At 43.9% G+C, this 15,412-nt stretch overlaps 1 protein-coding gene across 8 annotated transcripts in view; it reads right to left on the bottom strand.

The window, feature by feature from the left end:
- Positions 1-15,412, bottom strand: part of STRN (striatin) — a 384,728-nt gene that overhangs the window by 160,681 nt on the left and 208,635 nt on the right. The gene's annotated exons all lie outside the window — the stretch shown is intronic.

Genomic DNA, 15,412 nt, shown 5'->3' with positions numbered 1-15,412 from the left:
TGTGTCCAATTTGTTGAGAAACGTCTCAGTAAGCCTGCCATATAACGGCAACCTGAGAAGCCCTTTGGGAGACTCAGCATAGTCTAAGCACGTATGAACTCAGCAGTAGGTACAGTGTCAACTTCCAATTTAACAGGCAGGGCTGCCCCAGCTGCCAAATATATCCAAAAAAAGAAAGATCCACTGAAGAAGGTTTTCTCCTGCCGTAAGACTCAGGCTTATATAAAGTAAGCCAACTGGAAATTTGAATTCTAGAGAAGTTCGTGTCATCAAAAAATCTTACAATGTCCTCGGTACCAATCCGATGAAGATCGATGAGGATTTCTTGTTCAGTCAGATGCATAAGATCAACACAATGAGAAAGGATGATACCTTGGCTTGGAATTTCTTGTTGAAGAACATCTATGCTTCGAAGCAGTGGATCGTGTTTTGGATGGAGAGTGTCAATCTCGGAGAAGATCCATAAGAAGTAGCATGATGCTCTGATGGATAGCTGACACCGGTACCTTGAAGCCTCATAGCACTATTCTTAAGTGGCAGTATTGAGGGAGTCGATACTAGCAGCGGCATTTTGTGCTAATTAAGCATACTACCAAGCTCCCTCTGGAAGAACTCATGGAGTGTCTCCCAGAAACATATACTGGTACCGATGGTTCAACAGGCAGTATCCTTGGTACAGAAGGTTGTCTCGGAGAAGGTATCTTGAGTGCACAGCATGAAGGAAAAACAACCTGTAAAGCTGAAGAAAGATGATGTTGCTGTTCGGTCTGCATCAAAGGACTCAATGCTGTTCAGACCAGCGATACCTTAAAAGAATGCACTGGTATGGCTCAAAAGCAAGTATCATCAGTGCAGCAGCTTGTCTCGAAGTGGTTGCCCTCGGTGAGGATACGTACCACGAGGGAGAGAACCTGTGATACTGGGGAGCATCGATGTTCGGTCTGCATCAAGATGCCATTGAGACCTGCGACGTTAGGAAGCATGAACCAGTACTGATGGCTAAATAACCGGTACCTTGGATGCAGCAGGTTGTCTTGAAATAGATGACCTCAATGAGGATGCATGCCATGAGGGAGAGATAACCTATGAAGCTGGGGAGCGCTGGCATCATCGATTGCTCTGTATCAAGAGACTCGATGCTGTAGAGACCTAAGACACTTATTGGGAAGTGGATGCTTCTGAGCTGGCTCCCCTGATGCTGGAAGTTCAAAGTTGATATCAATGCAGAAGCTTTTGATGTAGACGGCTGAGTATCTGGTAATGACCATGGTTGCGCCAAACAACTGCTCCTGCTAAGCTCGATGAGCCTTAACAGAGCGTGATTTAAAGAAGAACACCGAGTATAAGCCCTGATGTGGAGTTCAGGGTCTAAACTCAGAAGACACCAGTTATGAGGGTCGGTAGAAATAGACCGTTGCAGAAACCACCATTCTCAAAACTCAAAGGTTTTGACATAGACAAAAAAAATTAACTCGGCAAGTTAAACTACAGAGAACGCCCCTCCCCCCCCCTTGAATACACGGGGAAAAAAGAAAATAAAGTTTTTTGTACTCACTTGACTTTAATGAAAGGGAAGAAAGAAAGAAAATTACGCAAAGCAAGAAGGCAACAGACTTCTTTGCTCCATGGAAAATAAAGAATTGAGGTCCTTGAGCCTCTTTGGGTGGGAAGGCAGTCACACATGCGCAGTGCGGATAGTTGGAGGACTTAAAAAATATGTGAAGTGATTGTGCACTTCCAGACTGTCCGTACCGGGCTCCGTGGATGATGTCACCCATATGTGAGAATATTCTGCCTGCTTGTCCTAGGATAATATATAATACATAAGAAAATAAGATAATCATGGAATTTAGAGAAAGAATCCATGTTAGCTCAAGCTAGGAATTTTTTTTAAAAAGTATTTCCCAAAACTTTAATTGATATAATTTATTTTGTTCAAAACAAAATCCTCTGTAAATGAAGAGTTTCTACACTTTTATAGAAACTGTTCATTTACAGAGGATTTTGTTTAAAACAAAATGAATTATATCAATTAAAGTTTCTATAAAAGTGTATAAGAACATAAGAACTTCCATAATGGATAAAGCAAAAGATCCATCAAGCTCAGTATCCAGTTTTAACAGTGGATAATCTGGATCACAAGAACCTTGTAGTATACCAAACAGTATAGATTCAATGCTGTTTATTCCAAGGGGAAAGCCACTGCTTATTCAAGTCTACCTTAATAATGGTTTATAGACTTTTCCCCAGAAACTTGTGCAAACTTTTTTTTTTTTTAAACTAAGCCTATAATAGCTGTTTTCACCACATCCATTAGAAATGAATTCCAGAGCTTTATTATGTGTTGAGGAAAACTATATCCTGACTTGCTTTATAAATCAAGATTATGTACTTACCCTGGCAAGCTCTTTTCCAGTACATAGGTGACACATTCTAGATAGATGGGTTGTGTCCCCATGGCCGTGTGCCATGTTCAGAAGGAACCTATTCTGGAATTTTTCTCTGTGCCTCTGCTGTACTTCACTGGGCTCCTTAGCTCCACCTACAGTTAGTACCCAAGCACCGCCAGCCACTAAATAAACGTGAAGTAAAGACACCTATGGCAATCAAGTTCAGCAACAACCGCTCTGCACAAGAAGTAACATTAGAACATCAACTGCAAACAGCCAACAAAGGCCTCAAAGGAGCTCAGAAACTACTCCTGCAGAAAAAAAATAACATACCGTATTTCCCCACATATAGGTCACCCCAGTGTATAGGCCGCCATAATGCCTATACATGTTTTAAATCTGGAAGATAAGCCACCCCATTGTATTAGCCACGGCTTATCTACCAGTAATTGGGGTGGCCTATACAATTTTTAAAAATCATCCCCCCTCCCTTGCTGGACTCACTGCTCCTCAAATCATGGAGAGATCTTTTCAATCTCCAGCCCCGCCCTGCTTCCTGCGTGCCTTTGCCGTCAGTTCTCACGAGACTCGCAAGAACAGACGGCAAAGGCATAGCAAAGGCACGAGGAAGTGGGGCAGGGCTGGAGATCGAAAATCTCTCCCCTGCCCTGCACAGCTGTGATTTGAGGAGCAGCGAGTCCAGCGAGGGAGCTAAAGGGGGGCGGATGATTTTTTAAAATTGTATAGGCTGCCCCAGTTTTGCAAGCTGTCCCCACTGAGCCGGCTGGCAAAACCCATTTATAGGCCGCGGCCTATATATGGGGAAATACGGTATATACATTATTCTTCCCTGCCCCCAAGGGCTGACAGTCATCCAAGAAACAACTTGGAGAATTATAAACTGACTGAAACTGTAGGCAAGTGCAGGAATGACAAGGTGGGAGTCTAGAATGTCTCACCTATCTACTGGAAAAGAACTTACCAGGGTAAGTATATAATCTCTTTTTTAAAAACAAATCAGGATATATTTTTCACTCAACACAGTAGCTGAATCACTGCCTTTGGATTTGGACTGGGCTTTTATCAGCGAATCGCTCAGATACAGATGTACTTGTATACATGTTCTGTACAGGTATGCTGCAACTACAACCAAAACCTTGGTGAAGGTCCGTGTACCATGGACAGCCCAAAAGGTAAGGTGGCGAACTGGAAGTGTTGCTCCAGCACATGGAAACGTAAAAACTTCCTATGCTCTGGAAAAATGAGACTATACAGATAGTAATAATAAGAACGGAGAGAAATTCAATATTCTTCTGTGATAGTATCGTATCAAGTAATCACATTAATCACAGCTTCAATGTATAAACAATTTATAATAAATAATTGTGTGAAAGACCCTGAACCTGTGAATTGGTGATCACACCAAATGAGGTTCAATAGGGGACCATCATCGTTTCCACTGTCCCCTGATACCATCCATACTACAATTGATGTAAAATAAAGAAAAACTTATCTGATTAGGATGGTAATATGCTGACTTGGAACCTCATCGGTGTTGAAAGTGACTCGTGCTGATAAAAACAACTTCTATGTTGATAATTGGTGATTTCCACTCTACTGACCCTGTCCCCCCGACTCGAGTTTCAAGTCTTCTTCAGGGAAGGACACTGTTACTGGCACAGTACATCAGAGAGGCAACTAAAGCAGGGCTGACTGACGAAGATCAGTCTTCGTCAGTCAGCCCTTCTTTAGTTGCCTCTCTGATATACTGTGTCAGTAACAGTGTCCTTTCCTGAAGAAGACTTGAAACTCGAGTCGGGGGGACAGGGTCAGTAGAGTGGAAATCACCAATTATCAACATAGAAGTTGTTTTTATCAGCACGAGTCACTTTCAACACCGATGAGGTTCCAAGTCAGCATATTACCATCCTAATCAGATAAGTTTCTTTCTTTATTTTACATCAATTGTAGTATGGATGGTATCAGGGGACAGTGGAAACGATGATGGTCCCCTATTGAACCTCATTTGGTGTGATCACCAATTCACAGGCTCAGGGTCTGAGTTTTTCACACAATTATTTATTATAAATTGTTTATACATTGAAGCTTTGATTAATGTGATTACTATACAGATAGGCCTCAAACAAAACTAGCAAGGTTAGAAATTCCCCAGGCACCACTGAAGCAATCACCGACTGGACCATCTCCATTCAGAAACTGGCATACAGGGAGGCTGTGGAAAATCACCAACAGTGGAGCTGCCAAGATACACTTACAGTGAGCGACGACCACCTGGAGGACAACCGCAAGGAAGATAAGTCCGGTACAAGCCAACGCCAGGATGAGGAAGATGGCAGTGCACAGAGGACACGGACCTACGGCTGGAGAGATGGTCAAACACCAGGGACACAGACCTGTGGCTAGAGAGGCAAGCAATCGTTGTGAGGCACTCCATCATCAGACAAGTCGACAGCCACATAGCAGGAGGAAGACAGGATCAGCTGGTGACCTGCCTACCGGGAGCCAAGGTAGAAGATATAGTGAGCCTCAATGACAGCGTGATCCACGTGGAGACAAACAATGTGAGCAATAGGAACTACAGCAGGGAAGGACTGAAGGACCAGTTCCGGATGCTAGGAGGGAAGCTGAAGACCAGAACGCTGAGGGTAGCATTCTCGAAGATCCTGCCGGTACCTAGGGCCGACGAGAAGAGGCAGATGGAGCTGCAAGCAGTCAACGCATGGATGAGGCGCTGGTGTGAAAAAGTAGGATTCCACTACGTGCGCAACTGGACGACGTTCTGGGGGAAGAGCAAGCTATTCAGGAAGGATGGATTCCAACTTAGCGGACACGGAACAAGGCTACTTGCAAGCAACATCAAGAGAGAAATTGAGAAGATTTTAAACTAGGAAGAAGGGGAAAGCCAACAGTCGACCAAGAGTCGATGGTTTGGGAAACGGTATACCCAGAGGAAACCGTGCAGGAAGATAGTGGGGAAGACTCACTGGATCATAGGCAAAACAGAAATCCTGACAGATTGAAAGGGACACAAAAGGGAAGGAATGCAAGAAAATAACAGGCCGCAAACTCAAGTGTATGTACACAAACGCAAAGAGCCTAAGGAATAAGATGGGGGAATTGGAAGCTATGGCACAAAAAGATAACCTTGACATCATCGGCATCACGGAAACTTGGTGGAACGAGGAAAACATCTGGGACACTGTGCTACCGGGATACAAGCTATACTACAGAGACAGAGTAGGTAAAGGTGGGGGTATTGCCCTATACGTCAAAGAGGGAATTGAGTCTACCACAGAGAACATGCCGGAAACAAAAAATAAAGTAGTGTCTCTATGGGTCAAAATTCCGGGAACAAATTGGACAGAAACGAAGATTGGCATCTACTACCAACCCCCAGGGCACTCCGAAGAAATTGATGGAGAAATGACAGACAAGATTAAACGCAACTGCAAGGGAGACAACGCAGTTATCATGGGTGTCTTTAATTATCCGGGGTTAGACTGGAACCTAGGCACCTCCGGCTGCAGTAGGGAGACTAAGTTCTTGGGTGCTGTAGGCGATTGCTTCCTGGAACAACTTGTCAAGGACAATACGAGAGGAAATGCAATTCTGGACTTAATTCTAAATGGACTACGAGGACCGACATAAGGTGTAGAAGTTGAAGGGACGCTGGGAAGCAGTAATCACAATATGATTCACTTCAACCTGGACGCAGGAGCAAACACTCGATACAGAACGACGGCCACGGCACTGAAATTCCGAAAAGGGAATTACGAAGGGATGAGAATCATGGTGGGGAAGAAGATTAAGAAAAGATTAGCACTGTAAAAATACTAGAGCAAGCAGGGCCCCTTTTTAAGGACAGTCACCAAGGCGCAAAATCTATATACACCTCATATCAACAAGGGATCCAAGAGGAAAAAGATCAAGGAACCGGCGTGGCTCAATGTAGTGGTGAAGGAAGCGATCAGAGACAAGAAGACTTTGTTTAAGGAATGGAAAAGTTCAAAAACGGACGAAAACTGGAAAAAGCACAAACATCAAAGCAGATGCTATAAGGCGGTAAGAAGGGTCAAAGAGACTACGAGGAAAAAATAGCCAAGGAGGCAAAAAACGTCAAGCAATTCTTTCGATATATTAAGGGGAAAAGACCCGCGAAGGAAGTGGTGGGGCCGCTGGATGACCATGGAATAAAGGGAGTGCTAAAGGAGGACAAAGCCATCGCCAACAAACTGAACAAATTTTTTACATCTGTATTTACTGAAGAGGATATACAAAACATACCGGAAGCCAACAGGCTATACGCAGGAAACGAAGATGGGAAACTGATAGGGTTGACGGTCAGTATAGAAGAGGTATGTAGGCAGATTGATAGGCTTAAAAACGATAAACTCCCCAGACCGAACGGCATCCATCCAAGGGTAATCAAGGAACTGAAAGGGGCTATAGCTGAACTGCTTCAACTAATAGCCAATTTGTTGATCAAATCAGAACATAAGAACATAAGAAAAGCCCTCACCGGATCAGACCGAGGTCCATCCAGTCCGGTGATCCACACACGCGGCGGCCCTAAGTAAGTACTAAGTACTTAGGAGTACCTAAGTACTCCTAACTGGAGACCCAGTTATACCATAGCCCTCGATACAATTTGCAAGAAGGTGTGCATCCAACTTGCGCTTGAAACCCAGAACAGTAATCTCTGTCACAACATCCTCCGGGAGAGCATTCCAAAATCCCAGCACGCGCTGTGTAAAAAAGAAATTCCTGACATTCGTTCTGAACCTGCTGCCCCTCAGTTTCAGTCTGTGACCTCTTGTCCGTGTCACATCCGAAAAAGTCAGCAATGCTTCTTCTTGGTCGATTTTATCAAATCCCTTTATTATTTTAAAAGTCTCTATTAAATCCCCTCTCAGTCTTCTCTGCTCGAGGGTAAACAATCCCAATTTCCTAAGGCGCTCTTTGTAGCTCAAATTCTCCAATCCCTTGACAAGTTTCGTGGCTCTCCTCTGTACCCTTTCCAGCAGAATTATATCTTTCTTGAGGTATGGAGACCAGTGTTGGACACAGTATTTCAATTGCGGTCTGACCATTGCTCTATAAAGTGGCATTATTACATCTTCCGATCTACTCGTGATCCCCTTTTTAATCATGCCCAACATCCTGTTTGCTTTCTTCGCCGCCGCCGCACATTGTGCCGAAGGCTTTAGGGTTCTGTCAATCAGTACCCCCAAATCCCTTTCTTGTTCACATTTTGCTAATGTCACCCCCAACATCTTAAACTCGTGTTCTTTATTTTTTTTTCCTAGATGCATCACCTTGCATTTGTTTATGTTAAAATTCATCTGCCACTTTGTTGCCCATGCTTCTAGCTTGTACAGTTCCTTCTGGAGTTCCTCGCATTCTCTTTGAGAGTCAACAGCCCGACATAGTTTTGTATCGTCTGCAAACTTTATTATATTGCAAGTTGTTTCCTCCTCCAGGTCATTTATAAAAATATTGAACAAGATAGGCCCAAGAACCGAGCCCTGGGGCACTCCGCTAGTCACCCTCTCCCATTCCGAAAATTTCCCATTTATGTTAACCCTCTGCTTTCTGTTCTCCAACCACTTGCCGATCCATCTGTGCACTTCTCCTCCTACTCCATGGCTTAGTAGTTTCTTTATAAGCCTTGCATGCGGAACCTTGTCAAATGCTTTCTGGAAGTCCAAGTAAACTATGTCCACTGAATCTCCACTATCCACTTGTTTGTTCACTTTCTCAAAGAATTGTAGTAAATTTGTCAAACATGACTTCCCTTTCCTGAATCCGTGTTGACTAGCCCTTATTAGGTTGTAATCCTCCAAATGTTGTACAATGTTGTCTTTAATCAGTGTTTCAATTATCTTCCCAGGAACCGAAGTGAGGCTCACAGGTCAATAGTTCCCTGGATCACCTCTTGATCCTTTTTTGAAAATTGGGCTAACATTTGCTATCCTCCAGTCTTCTGGTATTTGCCCGGTTCTAATTGACATATTAGCCACAGATTGTAGCAATTCACCAATTTCGACCTTAAGTTCCTTTAATACCCTCGGGTGAATTCCATCCGGTCCAGGGGATTTGTCGCTTTTCAGTTTGTCAATCTGAAAGCATATCATGTCCAACGTTACATTTACTGTTGTGAGTCTTTCTTCTATGCCTCCGGTAAATATCTTTCCTGTGTCTGGCACTGTTGAAATGTCCTCATTTGTGAAGACAGAGGCAAAGAATGAATTTAACTTATCGGCAACTTGCTTATCCTCCTTAATTGCCCCTTTCTTTCCTTGATCGTCGAGAGGGCCCACTGCCTCTCTTGCTGGTTTCTTACCTTTTATATATCTAAAAAAGGGCTTGAAGTTTTTGGATTCTTGTGCTATCTTTTCTTCATAGGCTTTTTTGGTGTCTCTTACCACTTTATGACACTTTTTCTGATCTCTTTTGTGACAGTTCCAGGCCTCAGAAGACTGGAAAGTGGTGAATGTTACGCCGATTTTCAAGAAAGGTTCGAGGGGAGAACCGAGAAACTACAGACCGGTGAGTCTAACCTCAGAACCAGGAAAGATAGTAGAGGCGCTGATAAAGGACCGCATCATTGATCATCTTGACGGACACAATCTGATGAGGACCAGCCAGCACGGCATCAGCAAATGAAGATCTTGCTTGACGAACTTGCTGCACTTCTTCGAGGGAGCAAACAGGCAGATAGACAAGGGTGACCAGGTCGACATTGTATATCTGGATTTTCAGAAGGCGTTCAACAAGGTTCCGCATGAACGACTACTTTGAAAAATTGCGAGCAGATAGGAAACAGAGAGTGGGAGTAAATGGACAATACTCGGATTGGAAAAGCGTCACGAGTGGAGTGCCGCGCAGTTCAGTGCTTGGAGCCATGCTCTTCAACATATTTATAAACGATCTGGAAATTGGTACGAGTGAGATGATTAAATTTGCAGACGATACGAAGTTATTCACAGTAGTGAAGACGCAGGAGGATTGCAAAGACCTGCAACGTGACAAACATGCTCGAGAAATGGGTCACGACATGTCAAATGAGGTTTAACGTAGATAAGTGTAAGGTGATGCATGTCGGTAACAAAAATCTTATACACGAATACAGGATGTCTGGTGCAGTATTTGGAGAGACCCCCCAGGAAAGTGACTTGGGAGTATTGGTTGAAAAGTCAATGAAGCCGTCCGCGCAATGTGTGATGGCAGCGAAAAGGGCAAACAGAATGCTAGGAATGATTAAGAAGGGGATCATGAACAGATCGGAGAAGGTTATCATGCCGCTGTACCGGGCCATGGTGTGTCTTCACCTGGAATACTGACCCCAGCACTGGTCACCATACATGAAGAAGGACACATTACTACTCGAAAGGGTCCAGAGAAGAGCGACTAAAATGGTTAAGGGGCTGGAGGAGTTGCCGTACAGTGAGAGATTATAGAAACTGGGCCTCTTCTTCCTTGAAAAGAGGAGACTGAGAGGGGACATGATTCAAACATTCAAGATAATGAAGGGAATAGACTTAGTAGATAAAGACAGGTTGTCCACCCTCTCCAAGGTAGAGAGAATGAGAGGGCACTCTCTAAAGCTAAAAGGTGATAGATTCCGTAACAAACTTAAGGAAATTCTTCTTCACCCAGAGAGTGGTGGAAAACTGGAATGCCCTTCCGGAGGCTGTTATAGGTGAAACACCCTCCAGGGTTCAAGACAAAGTTAGACAAGTTCCTGCTGAACTGGAATATATGCAGGTAAGGCTAATCTCAGTTAGGGCACTGGTCTTTGACTTAAGGACCGCCGCATGAGCGGACTGCTGGGCACGATGGACCACTGGTCTGATCCAGCAGCGGCAATTCTCATGTTCTTAGGGATATTTTGTGGGTCACATTTACTGCTTTGAGGTCTAGAATTAGCCTCCAGTCTTCTGAGTATCTCTTGAGCAATATGAAGTATATTGAGTATCTGTGGAGTCAGAATCTTCCTCTAGTACAGGCTCCATGGCTTTGCACTGTTTCTTGGACTTTGACTACTTTTTCTGGCTTCCCAGCCAGACTGTCCAGAAAAAGGTCCAGGAGTGGCAAAAGAACTCGAGCCTGTACTCCTCCTATATAATATCTAGCACCCAGCGGTCTGTAGTGAACTCTGCCCATGCTTGGTCAACAACTTGGCATCATAACTGCCTCTTAGGAGTTGTGGCTGAGCGGAATCCTGAAGATTGGTGGGGGCACCTGGCCCCTTAAAATCTTTTTCTGGAGTCTTAAAAAGATCTCTAGCCCAAAGGCCCTCCCAAGAACTGATGATATTGTCTAGAGGTCCAAATATTACTGTGACCTGACCTCTTAGGGTCTCAAGGTCTGCGGTCCAGTTAAGAATTTGGCTTGTGATCCTGCACACTGGCCATAAAATCATCCAGGTTTTTCCCAAAGAGTAAATGTTCCTTAAATGGTAATTTATTCAAGGTTCCTGCGTGTGGGAAATAAAATAAGTATTCATTTTGCTCACAACTCTGAAAAGATCATATAGAGCATCAGCTACATAATCCATTCCAAACCTTAGAAACTACTAATCCCTCCCGGCAATTGCCTCTGGATCATGGTGCAACTTGAAGTGGCAAGCCCAGGCAACAAAAGACACCACTGCAGATGCCTTTAAAACCAAGGCCATGGCCTCAAATAGCTTCTTATGAACAAAATCCAGCCTGCGGTTCTGGGCATCCTTTAATACCATGCAGGCTTCACTGGGAAGGGAACTATGCTTGGTAACCTGCTCTACTAGGGAATCCACTTTCGGTAGTACAAAGAGCTGGTTAAATTCATCATCCATCGGATAGAGCTTTGCCATGGTTTTGGCCACCCAAAGGGGCGCCTCTGGGACCTTCCAATTGTCCGTAAGCATTTTTGTAATGGGAAAACAGGTAGTCTCTGCTTTTGTGCTGCTCATAAGCAAGCACTGTGTAACAGAGGACTATGGAGTCTCTATCCTTAATTCCTGGAGGGATTCCATGATCACCTCCAAAAATGCTGAAGGCTTACACAGCTGGGTCCTCTCTGAGATCAAGGGTCTCCACCAGATCCGACCCAAGAGATGATGCTACAGAGGACCCTGACTGGGAGAGTAAAGGTACTGAAATAGAGCCCTCATCATCTCAATCTTCCTCAGACTGGACCTCCCCATCTTGCACATGGCACTGTTGCTGGAGAGCTGTGCTCTTTTCTTTTTTGCAGGGGGAAGAGGGAGGACCTCAACACCAGCATGGCTGCAATTCCTGACAGTTCCATACGGCCCTTATTAATCATGTAAGCTTTAAACATCATATTGATGAAATCAAGAGGAAACCTCCCCTACCTAGGACGTCCAGATAGCCCCTGCAAATGCTCACCATCAATCTGTACTTCTTATTTCCTTAGATCTTTCTTCCACTTTCGATACTATTGATCATAGCCTGCTTCTAATGCGACTTCAAGAAATTGGTATATCTGACCAGGTCATGGACTGGTTTGTTTCCTACTTCACAGATAGATCATCAAAAGTCATCTTTAATGGCACCTCATCTGAATCTTTTTCCACAAAACATGTAATACCGCAGGGATCTATTTTATCACTACTGCTCTTCAACATTTTTTTATCGCCCCTTCTGACAGTTGCCCAATCCATTGGCTTTACCACATTCGCGTATGCGGACGATGTGCAACTGATTCATCCCATTGATCTTAATAATAAAGAAGAAATAATCTCCATCAATCATAAACTAGGAAAAATCAAAACCTGGTTAGATCTGAATAAACTGTCCCTAAATATCAACAAATCAAAACTTGATTTTTCCTTTTAAAGAAGGATTAACACTTCAAGCTCCTTTGAAGCTCGAATCACTTCCCATCATAATTGTTCCAACCTTAAAATTATTAGGAGTTACCTTCGATAATAAATTTTCTTATCATCATCACATTGGTACAGTCGTTCAGAAATATTTCTATCGACTAAGAATGATATGTTCTCTCGCTAAGTTACTCGAACCGGCCTCCTTAAACACACTAATCCATTCTTTGGTAATTTCCTGCATAGACTACTGCAATGCCCTGTATAAGAGCATCACAAAAAAGGAAATTAGACTGCTTCAGATCGTGCAAAATACAGCTATTAAGATCATATGTGGTGCAAAAAAATACGATCACGTTTCACCCCTTTTGTTCAACGCACATTGGTCACCAGTTGAACATAGAATTAGCTATAAAATTTTACTCTTAACACTCAAAACAAAATTAAATAATCAACCGGATTTCATCAACAGACTTCTAATTCCTTATAGCACATCAAAATTTCTCCGTTCAACTTCTCAGAATCTCCTTGTCATATCCTCTTTAAAATCGATAAATACGTTACGTTCCAATAACTTTGCGGATACTGCCCCTACCCTATGGAATTCGCTGTCTAACCACTTGCGCTGTGAATCTGATTTAAAACAATTTTAGTTTTGCTTTAAAACATTCTTGTTCCAAGACACTTTTGGATAACAACTGTCCTCTTAAGGGCAAAATTTAAAATAACTGCTTTTTTACCCTAACCCATTGTCTTTCCCTTTTATGTTGCTCCTTTTCTATAATAATTGTAGTTCTTCCCCACTACCCTAATGTTTGAAGTAGTTCCGTACGTTACATCAAAACCTTCTGTTATGTTTGGACGTTATCTAGTATCCCTTGATTTTATGTGCTTTTATGTAATTTTATATTGTAAACCGCTTAGAAATCTGAATAAGCGGTCTAAAAATTTTTTTAATAAACTTGAAAACTTCTTTGGCGGCACTACAGCTGCGCATCACCGGAGACACACTTGGTGCTGCTCCCCTCAAACCTGGATTTTTTTTCTGGCCCTTGTATAGATCATGCAACATTCTCCAAGGGACTGGAAGAGACTAAGTCAGTGGTTCTGCCCACCTCATGCACCATGCAGCAGGTGGGACATGGACAAGCCTCAGACAGCCATCCAGCGCAAATCTGGCATGAATCCAAGGTATCCCGGCCTGAGGAGTCCATCACACCTGTTTTTAAGCAAAATTGAGGTGCTTTGAGACAGAGGCTTTTATTTTCAAATCAGGAAATCCAAGATGGCCACTATGGCAGCAATTTTCATGCCAAAAACTGCCCGGAGTACACTGCTATGCTGGAGTACAAAAATTAGCAATTTAGGTGTTTTAGAGGTTGGGGAACCCAACTCTAATCCCAGAACTCACCCCTCCTTTAAAAAAAAAATAATAGATTTAAAAAAATAAAAAAAAAATAGATTTAATCACCTCCCCCACCCCAATTTTGTTTTCAAGTTGTCAGTCTGTTACTTACTGTATCATGCTGTGAGGACTTCTGCCTCAAAAACCCTGTAGTCTGGACTGCTTGTGTATTCAGACTGCCCAACAAACCAGCCAGAGACCTCAACCTCCACCAGGCCTCAAGCACACAAATAGGGGGGGGGAGGAAAGCAGTTGGCCCCAATCCTGGAAAAATCGCCACTCAGCTTGCACTCAAGCCCACTGTGGACGAACCTAGGGCGATCTTTGCTCCCAAGGGATCAGTTTCTAAGCCCTGAAATTTTAGTGCAGGATGTCCAAATGGGTGCACTACAATGCAGTCTGCCCCTTGGAAGCAGACCCTCGACTTCAAAGTCTGCGCTCTCCTGCAACCAGAGATGCCCCAACATTGGGACTATCTACAGCACCAAAAAGCCTCGCAAATGGTAAGCAAACACACAAATTTAATTGAAAACTAAACACGAGCAAAAAAGAAAGGCTCTTACCATCTCGCTTGTAGAGAGACAGCTAAGGGCAAGATGTACAAAGCACAGTTGTTAAAAGACTATGCAGGTTGCTGTTGGCCAATTTTTTGGTCAATTTCCAAACAGTGATTCATGCTCAAAAGATTTCCTTGCAAATGAGATGAGTTGGATGTCTGCCCTAATCCCACCCCACCAGTCGTTGGAAAACTGACAACACATGCACAGAGAATACCTAACAGCTAAGCTGCAGGGAAAGCCCTGAAGCAGCCCCCTGCTGCTAAGCTGTTCGGGGCAGGAACCCCTATGGGAGGGGTCTTAGGCATCTGAGCCAATTAGGGATACAGAGGGAGGAGCCTAAGGCCCTGATTAGCTTGACTGAGCCAATCAGGGCCTTAGGCCCCTCTCTGTGCATCCCAGTATACACCAGGAAGCGGAAGGACTCCCATTTTGGAGTGGCAGGTCTGTGAGCAGGCGGGGCTGGGCAACCCTCATGCTGTCTACTGCGTCAACAGGTACCGAGGAGGTTTGGGGGGGGGGGAAGGATCCGGTGACAGGAAGGAATGGGCATCTTTCCTGTTGAATTTTATTTTTTAGGAAGGGAAGTGTGGAATGGGAGGAAAGGGGTCGGTTGGTTCATGGCAGCAGGAGGGCGTGGGCATCTCTTCTGTCGATTCTTGAGGAAGGAGAGGGGAGGGGTCAGTTTGAGGGGGGGGCGCTGCAGCAGGAGGGAGTGGGCAACCCTGCTGATTTTTTTTTCATACCGAGGTCGTTCATCGGGTTGGGGGGGGGATGTTCGTCGGCATGGCATTTTTTTTTCCCTATGGGTACAACATCTGTGCCCATAGAACCCCCCCCCCAAAAAAAAAAAACAAAAAAAAACAAAACAGGCAGACCTATCAACACAGTTACAGACAAGTCTAGGCCTGTTGGCTTTTCTTGGTTGGTCCTACCGACCCAATTCTAGCATGCACATTTAGGGCATTGATCGAATGCTGGTTTTAATATTAATGACCTCATTTTAATGCTAGAATCTAAGAATGTAGGACCGCATGCGGTGAGCCATTTTGGGCATCAGGACAGCAAATACAATCGGTCAATAAACCAGTCAAACCAATTTAGTGACGATTGGTTAGACGATCTGACACTTTGGTGCATCTAGCCCTGAGGAATTTAAAAGACAACCCAGAGAGATGGGAGGTGGAGCAAAAGAATGCTAATGAGG

Source organism: Geotrypetes seraphini, chromosome 3 (assembly GCF_902459505.1).
Source record: "Geotrypetes seraphini chromosome 3, aGeoSer1.1, whole genome shotgun sequence".
Lineage (NCBI taxonomy): Eukaryota > Metazoa > Chordata > Amphibia > Gymnophiona > Dermophiidae > Geotrypetes > Geotrypetes seraphini.
This window is presented reverse-complemented; position numbering and strand designations above follow the sequence as displayed.